The following is a 12,264-nucleotide window of genomic DNA, read 5'->3' as shown; positions in this document are numbered from 1 at the left end:
GTGCACTATTCTTATTTTCCCCTTCATCTCAATGTCTAAGTCACCATCGACATCTCTTATATCCCCCCTTCATTTTCCATCGCTAATGCTTTAGTTCACTACTGTTTGCCAGCACTACTGAGATGGCCCCCTAACTGTTGACTCCTTCCAGGCTGGACATAGGGGTGACTCATGGAATCAAAGAAGAAAAGACCTAGATAATGACTTTCTGATGCCTCTAGTCTTTGACGGCAATATATGCTTCGCTCAAACATGTGACATTGTGCTGTATCATAAGTTCTGGTCTGGCCACTTGATGTTTCATCGTTTAATACAATGAGCATCACACGTCTAGAGCATATAGAACATTGCTGCTCATTTGCGATTGTCTGTATTTTTTCTTTAGCAGAATGTATGCAAACTTCTGTGCAGTCCTGCTTGACTTGACTGTTGCTCTCCTGTATTTTTTTTTCCATAAAGTACCATAGCTGAGAGAGAAGAGGCTAAAGGGATCCTCCCCTATTTTGGATTCAGTGTTAGGAAATGACTTTATCTATTTATTTATTTATTATTTTTATTTATTTATTTATTATTTTTATTTATTTATTTTTTTTTCAGGAATCAAAGGAAGAAATAATCTTTTTTATAGGAAGATACAATTTAATTAATTTATTTATAAACAGTTTTTTTATAAATTTATTTTTTATTGGTGTTCAATTTGCCAACATAAGATTTTATTCATTTATTTATTTGAGAGAGGTGTGGGGAGAAGCAGAGGAAGGACAAGCAGGCTCCACACTGAACGTGAAGCTGGATGTGGGGCTTGATCCTAGGCCCTGAGATCATGACCCACGCTGAAGTCAAGAATCAGATGTGCAACTGACTGAGCCGCCCATTGTGGAAAATGAGAACTCTAGCTCCTTCTGGATAGAATCTGTAGGTGTAGTTTATTGTTTTGTTGAAGTGCTGTTAAGTTTTGATAAACTCAGACATCCCTATAGTGAAGCACCAGTGAAAGAAGTATTACTAAAACCAAATATAATCTGGTGGCATTTTTCTTTTAAAAGATTTTATTTATTTATTCATGAGAGACACAGAGAGAGGTAGAGACACAGGCAGAGGGAGGAGCAGGCTCCCTGCAGGAAGCCCGATGGGGACTAGATTCCGGGACCCCGGGGTCACGCCCTGGGCGGAAGGCAGGTGCTAACCTGCTGAGCCCCCCGGGGGATCCCTCATGCTACAGTTTTGTAATCACCTCTCTTCCCCACACCTCTCCTAACCCCTGAAACCACTAATCTGTTCTCCATCTTTGTAAGTTTGTCATCTCAGCAATGGGTGATAGTGGAAGTCTGGGCTCTTTGTTGGCCTTTGCTGATGGAAGAGTGCGGGGCCGTATTTTTTCTGTGGTGTTTGGCTGAGGTAGAATGATTTGTCTAAACTTTTTCTATCTTGCTATCTTGTCTATTTCCCAGTCCTTCCAATAGATTTTTTTCTTTTGAGGTCTGTACCTGCTGTGGCTTTTGAGTGGCTGGCTTCTCCTGTGTGGGATGTGAAGCAGAAGGAAAACCCAAGGAACTCAACACCAGGGTGTCCTCAAGTCCTAAGGCCATTAGTCAGTTTTCCCTTCTCCTCTCTACCTTCTAGAGTCTTCTTAGGTTTGTTTTATACATGACATTCAGGGTTTTTAGCTGTACTTCAGCTTCATTTCCTTAGATCAGATGTGGTTGTGCTTTGGTGAATATGTTCCACAAAAGCATAGAGCAAGTGCTAAACACCTGACCACTTCCCCAGGTTTCAGACCCTCCTTAGCACCTATTCCTCAATGTCCTACATGCATTTGAACTCAACAAATTGCCTTCAGATGCCTTCTTGAGTCCTCACTATTAAGACAGGTGATATAAGCGTTGATTCAGTCATCTGAGGCCAAAACTTGGAAGTGGATCTAGACACTTCCTCATGCACATGATCATTCATCATGTCTGACTGATTTTACTTACTAAATATCTTCTGACCTTAACATCTCCTGTCCATTTCTTTGTCTTTATTTGAGACTTTGTCATCTCTTGCCTGGGCTGTGCCCTAACTTCCTCCCTGATTCTGTGTCTCCACTTTGCTTCTTCTGAGCTGTTCTCCCAGTGCTCTGAAATGCTTCTTTCTAAAATGGACGTTTCTTCCAGGTCCATCTGTGGGTTACCCAAGCCTGTCAGCCAGTAGGCAGGGCTCTTGACATGGTCTCAGTCTTCAATCTTGCCATTAGTCATGCCCCCGTGGAAAGGTCCAGTAAGTGCCACTTGTCACTCCTCGTACCTGCCAAGCCATCTCATGCCTCCAACTCTTACTTGGGGCCCTTGTGCACACTTTCTCTTCTTTTACCCCCATTTATTCTTTCCTTTCTTGTCAATAATGTGATCTTTAAGATTTAGAGCACAAATCTCTTTATTTGTGAAGCTTTCCCAGATACTATAGCTCTGTAACTGTACTTAGTACAAGGTGCTGTGGTTACTTTGGTTTACACACTACCTCTCCTAGAGGAATAAATACCCTTTGAGAGGGGATCTTACCTGATCTCGGGGCAGCGTAATGTAGTGTTTAAATACAAGGGTGCTGAGTCCTGAGTTTAAGTCCAGACTCTGTGCATTAGTTCTGTGATCTCAGATAAGTTATTTTACCTCTTTGTTAAGAGGTTTGTCATATATGAAAATTTATAATGTGTGAAATGGGGATTTCTGTGAAGACTGACCAGGATAATACATCTAGTTGCATAGCACAAAGCCTGGCACAAAATAAGTTCTCCAAAGTTGTTGGCTATTATGATCATTCTTTTTTACTATGACTTACTGAACCATGCTCCGTATTATTTAAAACTTGAGTTGCCTTCATTTTATTTCCTTTATGCTGTTGTAGTTAATCCTGGTGGAAAAGATAAATAAAAAACAAGAGGTGACTAGAATTGGGATTATGGATGGTCCTTGAGCAGCATTGAGGTAAGGGATACCAACCTCCTTAAAAGTTGAAAATCTGTGTATAACTTTTGAATTCCCCCAAATTTAACTACTAATAGCCTACTGATAACAAATAGTTGATTAACACATTTTGGACATGTTGTATGTGTTTAATACTGTAGTCTTACAATAAAGTAAGATAGAGAAAAGAAATTGTTATAAGAAAATTATAAAGAAGAGAAAATACAGTAGTACAGTATTTATAGTACAGTATTTATAAAAAATAACCTGTACAGTGGTACAGTATTTATAAAAAATAATCTGTGTATAAGTGAACCCACACTGTTCAAAACCATGTGGTTCAAAGGTCAGCTATACTCTTGTGTCTTTGTGTATGAAGTCAACAAAATTGACATAATTTTCCACCTATGTTTGAAATAGTTGCTGAAAAAAAATCTTGGTATTAGCTGTAATCTTTCCCATATTACATGGCTCATTGGGTCTTTGAAATTAATTACATGTTTCTATCCTGCCAAGACATTAAAAAAGAAAAGCATCAGAGGAAATATGTAACAAGTGAATTTATACTTGAGTAATGGGTATAAGCAATTGGGTAAAAGCTTTATAATTTTGTTTCTCAGTTTGGATTGCTCTTCTCTCTCTCTTTTTTTTTTAAAGATTTAATTTATTTTTTATTTTTAATTTTTTTTTAAATTTATTTTTTTCATGAGAAATGCAGAGAGGAGAGAGAGAGAGGCAGAGACACAGGCAGAGGGAGAAGCAGGCTCCATGCAGGGAGCCCGATGTGGGACTCGATCCCCGGTCTCCAGGATCAGGCCCTGGGCTGAAGGTGGTGCTAAACTGCTGAGCCACCCAGGCTGCCTGGAATGCTCTTCTCTTAAATGGGGGTACTGAGTTTGTTTTTTTTTTTTTTTAAAGATTATTTATTTTGAAAGAGAGAGAGGATGAGCAGGTGGAGAGGAAGAGGGAGAAGGAGAGAGAGAATCTTAAGCAGACTCCACGCTAAGTGCAGAGCCCCATACAGGGTCAGTCCTAGAACCCTGAGATCACAATCTGAGTTTAAATTAAAAGTCAGATGCTTTACCACCTGAGCCACCCAGGTGCTCTAGTACTGAGATTTTGAAGAATACTTTGACCTTATTTCTGCTATACCTTTGTTTTCACCCCAAAGAGCCTAGTTTGTGAATATAGATAAGGTGAGAGGTGCAATTTCTTCTGTGCTAAGGAAATACCCATTTGAGGAACTGGGACTCTCCTCTCAGCATTGTGACAGTGGCTTTAGCCTCTGTCTTAGTATGTGCAGGCAGTTCTACAAAATACCGTAGACTGAATGGCTTAAACCACATTTATTTCTCGCAGTTCTGAAAGCTAGAAAGTCCAAGATCAAGGTGCCAGCCCATTTGATTCCTGAGAGGGCTCTGTTTCTGAGACGGCCACTCGTGTCCTCACGTGATGGAAAGAGAGACCACCTCTCTCATGTCTCTTGTTATGAGTGCACAAATCCCATTCATGATGACCCATCCTCATGACATGATTACCTCCAAGTACTTTGCACTCACTGATAGTTAAGTGTCAACATACAAATTTTGAATGGACACAAATACTTGGTCCAAAGTAACCTTCTTCAGGAGGTGAGCGGTAGGGAGTTTTCTGAGAGATCATCTGAAATGGAAATTTGGCTTCCAGAAAATTTTGCATTTTTAGGATGATGCCGACTGATTTCAGCTCATGTCACCAAGCATGGTGTGTTAACAGAGCTGAGGCTTTCTCATTATTTTTCTATTTTTACTCATGAATAATCCTCCAAAGCTTTTCAGACTTCACCAAAATCTATCCTAAGTTAGTGGTTTTGCTTTATGTCCTTGTTAGGGTGAGATGGGATGAAGATAAAAATAAGTGAGTCTCAGCTTTGGTAGTTCCCTTAAAATATTCTTTCCATATATTGAGAGGATTATTAGAGAATAGTTCTGTTTTCTCTAAGCACAAACTCCTTTCATCCATCTGTGGAGCTTCAGTTTTAGGGCCATGTAATGGCCTACGACTCTCCAAGTCTACCGCTTGGTCTTGGACAGTATTTTGGATTTCTCCTTTTTGCAGATCAGATTTATAAATCAGCTCCACTGCATGAATAGCACTTTTCAACTACATGACCATTGTAGGTGCATCTATCTTTGTCCATGAATTACACTGAGAAAAGTTCTGCCTGTTTCCCAGAGCAAAGACCCTGAACTGAGGGCATGACTGGTGTTCGAGGAATAGCAAGAGGGGCTGTTGTGGGTAGGGGTGAATTGTAGGAGAAATAATGTGCCTGTGGACAGACATGGAAGGCCTTGGTAATGGCAGTGAAGGTCGTTAGGCTAAAAGTTTAACGCATCAAAATTAAAATGTGGAGTGCATTTAATATCATTTGCATGTGGATTGTGTTTTTACTCCTTACTAATTCTTAATTACAGGTTGATTCATCTAATGAAAAATCCAAAATCTTTATTCACTTTTGATTTTGCCATTGGCCAACTCAGCCTATAACTCTTCTCTTTGTCTGTGGAATTCACTATTCAATAGTCATCGCCTCACTTAAACCGACATGGGAAATGATTCCTGGTGATTTCCTCTTTAGATTATATGCTAATGCTTTCAAGAATTTCATACTTAAGTATGAGGAGATATAAGTAAAAATCCATTGATTTGAATGACCTAAGCGAAGTACTCATTATTTCTTTAAAACCTCTCAACACTGTGATTTTGCAGCTCTCTGCCAAAAGAGTGATTTTCTTGCTAAGCACAGGGTCGTCCTTTGCAGCGAGGTACAGTCAGGTGACCGGGTTCTAGCCAATAGAATGAGAGTGAGGTGAGTGCCCCCAGGCTGGAGCCGCAAAATCTCCAAACTCTTTCAAGAGCAACTTTGCAGGGAGAAGACAGTGGAACCACAAGAGAGAAGGGGCACAGGTCCCCAGAATTACCGCTCAAAGGAGAGTTCTTGTTGATTAGAAACATCCACTTCAGAATTTTCATGGGCAAAAATAACGCTTAAGTGTATCAATCTGCAGAATGTTGGGGGTTTAGCTGTTTATCGGCTAGCAATTCCTTAACCCAGGTGATAGCATGAGCTTTTGGTTCAAGTTTAGTTCTCATTTTCAGTTTTCTAGAATAAGACAGTGGTTAAGACCATAAGCTTTGGAATCAGATAGACCTAAGATGGGGTCCCCTTACCAGCTGTGTAGATACTTCAACCTTTCAGAACCTTGGTTTTTTAATCTATGAAATAGGGATATAATATCTGCTACTTAGAGTTGAAGCCCTAAGACAAAGCCCTTAAAACATCTGGCTTTGGGAATCAAGAGTCTTATGCTTGGGGGCCTGTGTGGATCTGATCTCCTCCTTTTGAGGGGATCGTACATAGACTCACTGGTCCCAGGACCTGGTACAAAGGCAGCAATTTGAGAGGTGACTGGATCATATCTGAAGGAGATTCATTTGCTAATCTTAGAGCATCTGCCAGAGAGGCAGGGGCCAGCTGGGACTGTCTTTGGGGACGGAGGTGCGGTGAGAGCATTCTCTGTCTCCCTGGCTACAGCAGGCAGGTGCTCATAGACATGGCCTCCATCCTCTGATCCGACAGCTCTTCCCTGGCCTCACCAATGCCGTAGATGTTCCCCTCTCTCAACACTGTTCCACAACCTCGCTAAAGCTGGCAGGGGAGCACAGGACACACAGGGGAAGCCTCTTGATCACCTTGCTCTGGTGGCCAGAGGGCTTGTGTTCCTGGACCCCACAGGACCATAGCAATAGAAAAGAGAGTTCTGGGGAGGCAGCTATACCCAAGGCCCTTCACAGAGAGCAGCCTGAAACATGTCCCCAGTCTGCCTGTAAGAAAGGTTGATTTTCTTGTCCTGGAGCCTCAACCTGAGGGATAGGCTTCAGGAAAGCCACACACTCAGAGGCTACAGAGGTGTTTTCAGGGAACTTATGCAGGGAGACACCATCCTTGTGTCCTCCCTTGGCCTCAGCACAGCTCACTGGTACCTCCCAGAGAGGAACCTACATACTCGTCTGAAGCCTGGACTCTTGCAACTGTCATTCAGGGGATGCCTCGCCTCTATGTCTCCTGATCTGGAGGTCAGCAGGGTCTATAATTATGGGTCTACGGGACTCTATGTATTTATATACATTAAAATCTGCTTTTGCGTGAGGATCTGGCTTCCAGGCAGCCTGAAATCCGGTGCTGACTGAGGTCACTCCCTCTGGAACACTGAGAGTCACTGGCACATAGCCGATGATTAGGACCTATCAGGGATAGATCAGGTAGGGACACGCGGTTGAACATCTGCCTTCTGCTCTGGTTGTGACCCTGGGGTCCTGGGATTGAGTCCTGTATCAGATTCCCCATAGGGAGCCTGCTTTTCCCTCTGCCTGTGTCTCTACCTCCCTCTGTGTGTCTCTAATGAATAAATAAATAACATCTTTTTTTTTTTTTTTTTTTTTTTTTAAAGAATAGATCAGGCTACTTAGACAATCACAAAGGTTTGAGAGACCACAAAAGCTAGGGCAGGGGGTTCAATGATACATTTCATCTCCTACATAAGACTACTCCTTCAAGGCTGGGAGAGGTAGCTGTTTTACATAACGCGTGAAAACAAACACAGAGTCAAACAGAATGAGAACACAGAGGCAAATGCTCCAAATGAAAGAGCAAGACAAAATCTCATCAAAAGACCTTAATGAAATGGAGGTAAGTAATTTACCTGATAAAGAGTTCAAAGTAATGGCCATAAAGGTGGTCACCAAACTTGGGAAACTCAACGTGCATAGAATTTCCTGACCCAAGGAGATGCATGGGTGGTTCAGTTGGTTAAATGACCAATCCTTGATTTCAGCTCAGGTCATGATCTCAGGGTCATGAATCAAGCCCCACATTGGGCTCTGTGCTCAGCCTGGAATCTCCTATGATCCTTTCTCTCTCTCTCCCTTCTGCTTCTCCCCACCATATTCTCTCTCTCTCTTTCTCTCTCTCTCGATCTCTTAAATAAATAAACCTTAAAAAAATTCCTGACCCATAAATAAAATTGAGAATGTAGGGAGCATTAGAATTTTGAAATTATGACTACCGTCTCAACAGCTGCACAAGACTAGCCTATTCATCAGCTATTATTTTGGTTAATAAGTGATTATAGAGTGGTACTGTTCCAAAGGGGAAATCACAGGAGTGCAAGTGGGGGCGAGTGTTCAATATGCCTCATCAGATTCCTCTGTGTACATTTGCTGTGCTGGAAGACTAAAGAGGTTTCTTTTTTTAAAGATTTGATTTATTTATTCATGAGAGACACAGAGAGAGGCAGAGACACAGGCAGAGGGAGAAGCAGGCTCCCTGCAGGGAGCCCGATGTGGGACTCGATCTCAGGACCCCGGGGTCACACCCTAAGCTGACGACAGACGCTCAAACACTGAGCCACCAGGTGCCCCAATTAAAAAGTGAAATTAAATTCAGGTTTGTCTTTAAGAAACACTGAGAGAGGGTTAAAAATCACCTTAGGGTTGCATTTTGAGAAAATAAGACTACTCAGCATTATGATGTATATAACGAGTGGCAAGCAGGATTACATTTTTCCCCCTGGAATGTTCTTTGAAGGTATTCTAGAGTAAAACAAAATAGAAGTTGTCTGTTTACAACATTTTTTCAGTTTTTCTGGGAAGTGACTGGAACATAACATTGCCATCATCTTTTTTTTTTTTTTTTACCTGATGTAGGAGGGTTTTCTTTTTGTCATTTTTAATGCTTTATCTATTATGAACGTTTTTCACCTCTTGCATTTTGCACTTAGTCATAGTAGGAAATGAACTGACAATTTATTTTCAACCTATATAAGAGCATCTTAATAGGATACTTAATAGTTAAATACACAGCAGGTTGAGTGGCACATATTTGATGGTTTTGTGATATTAGACCATTTCACGTTTCATCTTATACCCCCCCAAATCAGGTTGTCTTTTCCTCATTTCTCTTTTCTCGGGGCTCCCATATGTTTATGGAATGCTTGTGTGTATTTCAGCAGCGATGAAGACTAAAATGGCTCAGGCTCCAAGAACAAAGTTGAAATGATGTTTTCCAGGGCACAGAATGCCCACCAACGTACTAATAAAGCCACAGCACAGTGAGCTCTTTTGTTCAGGGAGTCAGGGCCAGACTCATTTTGCAAATTCTTCCTATTTTATGATCTTGTTAGGGTTGACCTCTATCTTGAGGTATTATTTCCACAAAAATAAAATTCTTAACTGGACTCATTTTCATGAGTGACTGTAAAATTTTTCCTTTCAACCCCACCTGTTAACATAGGGAAGCAGCCCTTCCTTCTTCTCTATACTTGGAACAAATGGAATAAACAGTAACAAACAAAATAGCTACTAGAAATATTGAACTAACCCAAAAAAGCCTAGTGTGAAGATGTGTAAGATTCTTAAGTAGCCCTCAAATATAATTCTTAATTTACTTTTTAAAAATTCCATATTTTTGCTAAAGCGTTTCTCCCTCTTCCCTATCCCTTCTACCACTACTGTGGGGATTTCTTTACAATGGAGAACTTCCCATGGAAGAACCATCATAGGACTCATTTTAGACATGGGTTACTTTGGAGACAATGACAGATTAACTGATGGGAGGCCAAGGTAATCTTTGTTATTTTGTTATTTAGTACTACTCTCTCTAAATAGTGGATAATTTTCTTGATTAAATTTGTCAAACACAGTAGCTTTGATAACCATTGCAAGATGACACGGTGCTGAATTAGTACCAATACTAATTAGCATAGTACCACTAGTACCGTAATATTTTTATTTGAGTAGGTTCTTTAATCAATAGATATCAGCTTGGTCCTCAGAGATGCATGAACAATTCCCACTGATTTGTATGGAACTCATGTATCCTTAAGAGGATGGAGAGTTTAGTGTGGTTATCTAGAAAGAAGATCTCATTCGTTGATGGGATTTCACGCTCACAGAGATAGTATATAGTGGAAGAAACTGGCTGTAGAAGCCCACAATGGCTCCTGGATAACAAACATCCCTAATCGTTTGGCTCTTGTTTCCAGGAAGAGTAATCTTTCCTAGTGATTCTCCCCCAAAGGTATTCTGGTATCCCTGTATCTGGACAGTGATAGAGTTGACCTCTGTGAAACTTTTAATGAGTTGTTACACATAAGTGTTCAGGTTAATGTCTAGCACAGAATAAGCACTAAGTAAGTATTTTCTAACATTTAACTATTTCTATAATTATTACTAATTATTCCAAGACCACCTCAAACAACTCACCAACTAGGTAAGATGGAAATGGAAAGTATGAATTAAATTAGTGTCATTAGGAAGGAAGGTGAATGGGTGTTTGCTGTGTAACACAGAAACTCAGAATTTAGTGCCTTAAAAATAACAACCATTTATTTAGCTCATGATTCCGTGGGTCATCAAGCTGGACGGTGCTCAGCCTGGCAATTTTTCTGCTTTTGGCTCTCAAGCATCTGAGGTCATCTAGTGCCTTGCTGGCCCAGGCCGGGCTTATTGGGCGTGGTTTGTCTTTGCTCCATAGGCACACTTGAGTGTGGTCTTATGGTGAAGATGGAGGACCAAGGCACAAGCAAAGTCACAAACACCAGCCAGATTGGCCAAAGAAGGTGTAAGTCCAACTCAGATTCACTGAGTGGCAAAATAAACTCTAGCTGTTGAGAGGAGAGGTGCAGAATCCCATTAGAGCGGGTGTGGATGGACAGGAGTGAAAGATGTGGCTGCTTTTACAACCTACCACATGGAGCGAGATGGCTGACGTGAAAGATGAAGCATAGAAGGAATCAGAGGATTTGGATGTGCATAGGTGTGTGTTTGTGCGTGTATGTGTGTGTCTGTATATGTGAGCATGTGTGTTCTGGGGAAGGGAGTCCAGTGTAGCAGAAGGAAGAATGAAAAATGACTCTAAGGCCAAGATTGCTGGTGCCTTAGAATATGGTGGCACCATAGGTAAATAGGAAGCACAGGACGGACCTGGAGGCGATTATGCTGAGTTAAATAAGTCAATCGGAGAAGGACAAACATTGTATGGTCTCATTCATTTGGGGAATATAAAAAAATAGTGAAAGGGAATAAAGGGGAAAGGAGAGAAAATGAGTGGGAAATATCAGAAAGGGAGACAGAACATGAGAGACTCCTAACTCTGGGAAACGAACTAGGGGTGGTGGAAGGGGAGGTGGGCGGGGGGTGGGGGTGACTGGGTGACAGGCACTGAGGGGGGCACTTGACGGGATGAGCACTGGGTGTTATTCTGTATGTTGGCAAATTGAACACCAATAAAAAATAAACTTATTAAAAAAAAAGGAAGCACAGGAGGAGAAACGTTCACCTCTGAATATACGGAGTTTGAAACAGAAGTGAGGTGTTTAGGAGAAAGTATCTAGGAAGGGGTCCAGGAATCTAAAGTAAAGGTATCCCTGCACACTTAGGGTGTGAATAGATGCAAATGCAGCAAAAAAGGGTCTTTTTCCCCAGCCAGCACCCTCTGCCCTTGTCTGTAACCACGATTATGTGATTTCCATTAGCAGTTCTTTTTCAGGACCCCCTTTCCAGCTCTTAGTTCATGAGACTAGGGGAGCCTAACCCTGGCCTCCTGCCACCTGGGGCCTGGCCAATCAGAACGTCCGTCCCTCGGGTCGTAGTGACTGGGTTAGAGTGGTCCCTGACCAAGCTGGGTCTAGTGAACTAAAAGCCAGCCCTTGTGCTGCAACCCCTTGGGAGCTAGGCCTTCCACCAAAGCCGCTGAACTTGGAGGCTACAGAGGTGCTGGAGGCCGTCCTACCAGTGGAGTGTGCCTAGGAGAGAAGCCAGCAGGAAGAGCAGCAGAACGATTGTGTGTGTGTGTGTGTGTGTGTGTGTGTGTGTGTGTGTGTGAGGGGGTGGGGGGGGGACACGCAGTGGAGATCCTTGGATCCAGTTGTGCTTAGAGCCATTCACACCTTCAAGCTTTTCAGTTTCAGGAACCAGTAAGTCCCCTTCTTTACTTGACCTGATTTGAACTGAGGTCCTGTCGTGGGTGACCACTATAAAAAGAGAAAAGAATATGAGCTTAGAAAAAACAATTATACTCAGTGAGCTGGAGAAAAATTGAGGAGTCCGTCCTAAAAGTGCATGGAGCCCAGAAGTCCAAGAACAGAGAGACCAGCGAGAAGGAGGGCGCACGACCCTGCTGATGTCACCCCGTTAGGGAGCAGGAGCTCTCTGTCCAGAAGCCTTGAAGGGGGGCCAGGAAGGACTCTGGAGGAGCACCCTTGGCAGCGGGCGGCGGAGAGGA

The sequence above is a fragment of the Canis lupus genome, chromosome 4 (genome assembly GCF_048164855.1).
Source record: "Canis lupus baileyi chromosome 4, mCanLup2.hap1, whole genome shotgun sequence".
Classification (NCBI taxonomy): Eukaryota; Metazoa; Chordata; class Mammalia; order Carnivora; family Canidae; genus Canis; species Canis lupus.
Note: the sequence above shows the minus strand (reverse complement) of the source record.